Consider the following 6,000-nt stretch of genomic DNA (forward strand, 5'->3'; position numbering starts at 1 on the left):
GAGTTTGCCAAGCTGGTTTTCAATATTGCCTTGTCCAGTATTTCCTCAGGATACTCCCTTTCCTATGTTTTGGAATGGTAATTATCCTCTGTTATTATTTGTTGGAAGTATGTGATCTGCTTTTTGATTTTGATTTTATAGGGGATTACTTACATTTAAGAGGTTTTTTTTTCAGTCTCAGAAGAGACTTTGAACTTTAGACTTTAAATAAGTTTGAGATTGTTATAGACCACAGTACTCTTGAATTTGCATAATGCATTTTTACATTATGATATGGCTATAATACTTTGGGGGCCAGGGAGTAAATGTGGTTTGGAAGAAATGGCCCCCAATGGGAGTAGCACTATTAGGAGATATAGCTTTGTTGGAGTAGGTGTGGTCTTGTTGGATGAAGTGTGTAAATATGGAGGCAGGTTTTGAGGTTTCATATATGCTGAAGCCACATTCAGTGAGACAGACCACTTCCTGTTGCTCGTGGGATCAAGCTATAAGAACCCTCAGCTCCTTCTCCAGTACCATTTCTGTCTGTAGGCTGCCTTGCTTCTCACCATGATGATAATGAACTAGACCTCTGAACTGTAAGTGAGCCACATGTATTAAATATGTTCCTTTATAAGAGTTACTGTGATCATGGTGTCTCTTCACAGCAATGAAAACCCTAACTAAGACAGAATGCTAATATTGTTGTAGGTACCTAACTCAGACATTTTACTCTTTGAAGCCAGGTCAGACAGGTAAGTAGGACCTGAGGAGCTCAGTCAAAAAGATCAACGGATGTGTTTGTGAAGCATGATCTTATCCCCAAGAATTACTGAGGACCAGTGGAGTAGATGGGTGCCCCTGGGTACATGCAGTAAGGATGGAAACCTTCAGTTCAGAATTTTAAAGCAGTAAAATGACAGGGAGTTAGTCTGCTTTTGTCTCTCATGTGCCTGATGTTGTAAACAATGTCTGTGACAAATTCTTCCTCCAAAAATGTCTTTCCATGATCTCCATTGCTAACACCCGTTGTGATTCCTATTGAGTTTTAACTATACACACATCACTGAATTAGGACATTTTATAACTATTCCAAGCATATGAGGACTCAGCTTTTCTACATACTCCTTTCAAAAGGGAAGTTCCAATCTTTCTGAGTTTTCGTAGATGTCCTATTAGCAGTCCTTCACATTCCTGTTTTTTTTTTTTTTTTTTTCGAGACAGAGTTTCTCTGTGGCTTTGGAGCCTGTCCTGGAACTAGCTCTTGTAGACCAGGCTGGTCTCGAACTCACAGAGATCCATCCGCCTCTGCCTCCCGAGTGCTGGGATTAAAGGCGTGCGCCACCACTGCCCGGCCACATTCCTGTTTTGAAAGGAACATTTCAAAAACAAAAAAGGTCACAGAGCTTAGGTGGTATCAGTTCTGTAACAGTAAGTGCCTCATTTTCCCACTGGAGTCCTAAGTGACTGCTCTTCATACTTTAAGGAAAGAAAAGTTTCCAATGACCATGAAAACCCTGCAGGACTTCATTGGGTCCTGGAGCTCATGCTGACCCTCACTGCCTTCTGCTCTCACACTACACTCCTTCATTTCCCCCTTCTGTTGTTTCCTAAAGCATGCCAGGTTGTTTTCAACTGCTTCTCCCTGGTGTCCTTTCTGCCCTGCAAAACAACCTTATGTGATCACCTTCTTCACCCTTGGCATCCTTGTGACTCAGGTATCATTTTTAGAGAAACCTTCTGTGATTTGGCTATGGTTTGAGGGTGTCCACAGAGGAAGCTGGGATCTCATCATGGCCATGTTGGGTAGTAGTGTGGACTTTGAAGAAACAGAGCTTAGTACAAAATAATTAGGTCATTGAAGGTCCTGACCTTGGAAGGGATAAGTTCTTTGAAGTTGCTGACCTTGGAAGGAATAATAATCCCAGGGATTCTAATTTCTTTCTTGAATAGAAGGGTGCTGTAAAAAAAATCACTGCTGAAGAGGCTGAGGAGATGTCCCAATTGGTTAAAATGCTTGTTATAGAAGCATGAGGACCTGAATTTATATTTCCAACCCTCATATAAATGTGATTGACATGATGACACATGCCGGTAACCCCAGCACTGGAAGGCTGAGGCAGAAGGATCCAGTGGACTTGGTGGTTAGCCAGTCTCGCCAAACCACTGAGAGATCTTGTCTCAAAAACTAAGGTGGAGAGTAATTGAGGAAGACACTTGGCTTGACCTCTGGTGTCTACATTCATGAATACATGCATGCAAATCCTATACACCTATGAGAGAGAGAGAGAGAGAGAGAGAGAGAGAGAGAGAGAGAAAGAGAGAGACAGAGAGACAGAGAGACAGAGAGACAGAGAGAGACAGAGACAGAGAGACAGAGACAGAGACAGAGACAGAGAGGTCGCTTACTCTTCCATGTCTTCCATGTGCTCCCATAGTGAGCCACTTGTCATCTCATGATCCAGTTGAAAGTGGTTTGCTCCATCACTGGCACCATGCATCAAATGCTGTTGTTTAAACTTTATGGTTTCAAAACTATGATCTATATAAACCACTTTCTTAAGATAAAGTGCCCCTTATTCTGGTATTTTGTTTTAATTACAGAATATTGGCTAATATACCTTATTTATGGCTAATGAATCTTCTTCAGTCACACATTAAAGAACAGATTCCATGTCTCAGAGTTGAATATTTTGTTTCATAATCACTAATTTTCTTCAGGCATTTCTTTATCTAATCAGTGTTTGACTTAATGACAGTGCTTCTGTGTTAGTCAAGTCAGTGTGTGTGTTGTGTGTGTGTGTGCGTGTGTGTGTGTGTCCATCTAGTGCTGGAATCCTAGCAAGGAACTATATTTAGTGAAGAAATAAATTAATGAGTTATAAGCACACATTTGAGGTATTAATATTTTTAATATTTTGCCTTAAAATATTTTCTAATATTGCCACCTGATTTAAGGGTTCAAGTGACTTGCACAACTGAGGGCTCTTTCTGGATTTTACCATGACAGTAATTTCTCTATAATATAATTATAGACTTTATCATTTGCCTCTTAGAAGATCAAGTTTCTAAAGATGGATGCTAGCTTCGTTTATCTCTGCATCTTGCATGGCAGCAAGCCCATTACTGGTACTCAGTACTTTGCTGATGAATGAGTGAATGCTCTGAGGTTTGTAGCTCAAGTTTCCCAGACACTCCACAAAGGGTTTCTCCTTCGGGTAATGGAGACAGTTGGCATTTTATTTCAGAAAGTTCATGGATAGTACTGTCTATTCCCAACTTCTGGTTTCCAAATGCCTGGCTACGCCAGCTCAAAGTTGTTGCGTCAATCAATTCTGCCCCTCTATCTTTCCATTTGGCTTCTCTCTTACCAGGAACTCTAAAGAGCTCTTCTTCTGACTAAGCTTATGGTTAAGAAATATTACATATTAAACATCATTATTCATTATTTTCTATGGAACCAGCACAATTCTTTCTGCACAGTTGCTTAGTAATTAAACAATACCTGCCATTTTTTTATTCACTTTAAATATCATTAAGTTTATTGGATTGTCACGAGACCAAGGTAAACATTTTAGAACAGTGCAGGCATACTATGCTTGTAAAGTATACTTATAAATTACAGTCTCTCATTTCCATAACAAATACATTAAGAACAAGACTCTTTCATGTGTGAGGTCATTGATAGAGTGTTTTGCCCAGCATGCACAAGGTCCTAGGCTCGATTTGCCAGCACCGCAAAGAAAGAAAACAAGAGGAAGTTAGAAAATGCAATAAATTTTAGAAGAAGGGATGATGATAAGTTATTATTAAGGTACTTACTGAGAGTAGTTTAAGTATAATCAATAATTCTTGGAGAAAAAAATCATGATTGAGTACTTGAAAATAATTAGGAGGCATTTTACTGATAATTCTTTTGAAATGTGGAAGATAAGAAGAGCAACAAAATATAAACAGGAACGAATCATGTTTCACTTGCAACATTAGTAAATTGATATTCCTATCTAGCTTTATGATGCGTTAATGGTGTATTTTCTCTTATTCTAGTGAACTTTAATCCTGTGATTAACTTTAATCTTCAATTTATTATAAGAAAATTGAATTCTTTTGTTGATTCTAACTCCAAGTTAAGAAATCTAGTCTCTCTCTTTCCCAAGCCACCCTGTTGGAAGAAAGTCTTAAGAAATCCTTCATATATTTAAAAACTTATTTGTCATCACTTTAAAACCAAATTTTTCTGTGACTGTTCAAAATTGCTTCTTTCTAGTAATTCAACCATGAGGTTTTGTGAAGGTTGTTGTGACCTCTATGACACTTAAGAAATCACCCAAGTTTCTTCTACAGCCCTCCTCTATGTAGCAAAGTATGTCTTCTTTGCCTACCCTACTTACAGTGAATAGCCTCTAGGAAGGAGTAAAATAGAATATGGAAATCAGGGATGGATGTAGTGAGCTTTTAGACAATTTAGTAACCTCAAGCATATTTCTTTTGACAGTTAAAATGAAACATTGTCTTTTTCTTACAAAACAATCCTGTTTCCAGAAAATATGTAGTAAGGTGAGGTGACTGACTGACTCAACAATGAAAAGAAAAAAAATATTTGAGACTTAGCTACTTAAGAAACAGTTAATTTCAGTGATGATGATCTCATGCTGTGCATCCCACAAAATCCAGACTTGCAGTATGTTTTGTTTTAATTATATATTCAAATTCATTCCGATTTAACTGAGAAATCACTTCCTACTGCATGAAAACATGGACTACCCTTTTAAAATTGTCAAGTGAGGTTGTCAACTCTGTTTTACCCCATGTGAAATGTATGAGCTCAAATGATTTGGTTTGTAAATCATCTATATTCCTGTAATTGATTGTAGCCACGTAAAATGGAACTTACTGTGAGCAGTCATCTGAGCTCAACAGAACTTGGAGATAGCTTAGGAAATGGAAATTTTTAGGTGGAGAGGCTATCAGAGATGCAGAGAAACACTAATAATAAAAGAAAAAGAGTTTATCAAATGGAGTATATACAAGGGTTTTGTTGTGACCTTGAAAAAGATTTCAGTATCTAAAAACATTTTAAAGACACGAGTGTTTTGCTTAAACTATACTTTATATTCTTTATATTCTTACTCATAGTAATGATGACAATAATAAAAACTCAGGACATTATCTTACCTGGCAAATTTTAAGGAGATTTTGAGTCCATATTATATAAAGTTTAATATTATAAAACAGAGTAGAAATTACAGTACTGGATGCTTATTTAGTATTTTATTATATAAAAGAAACATACTTTGATTGCAGTTGTGGCGAGTAATGTGTGCATATGATTATTTATGCTAGAGTGATGCCAATATGGAATTTCTACTTTGGATTTCCTTTATGCTGATAAAGCTATTAATTGATAATTTGTATATTTAATAAAAATTAAGTGATAAAATAAGCAGTGACATTTCTAATAATAAACTACTGATGGGGAATTTTCTCTTGTTTCTGGTGGGGCTTCTCTTGAACTTGATTCTTGCATGGGACACTGAGCTGCAGTGATTTTGCTGGTCACAGAGAGCCTCAGGGCATCTACATTTTACTGCTGCAACACCATCTGGACTTTGTTCAAAATCCTCCCTCTCATGAATTGTAGTTGCCTAATGTCTTTCCCTGTGTAAACACCATAAATTATCTGCTCTCAGTAGGGACTGCTATCACTTTGTAATTTAGGTTATTTCAACCTTTCAAGACACAGCAATGGGAATGCTCCAATAGCCCACACAGTTTCTTTGTTACAATTTATAATTTATTTAAAACATTTCACATTGAGACGTTTTTGTGTACGTTTAGGTTTGGGCTTAGTGTTACATCCTGATTGTTTATACTCTCAAAAGTTGAAAATTCTTTAAACAAAAATCGACTGGGCGTGGCAGTACACACTTATAATTCCCAGATCCTATCATTTAGCAATTGAGGTCGAGGATTGAAAATTTCATGTCAACTTGGGTTACACTGTAAAATTTTGCCTTTAAA

Source organism: Arvicola amphibius, chromosome 8 (assembly GCF_903992535.2).
Source record: "Arvicola amphibius chromosome 8, mArvAmp1.2, whole genome shotgun sequence".
Taxonomy (NCBI): Eukaryota; Metazoa; Chordata; class Mammalia; order Rodentia; family Cricetidae; genus Arvicola; species Arvicola amphibius.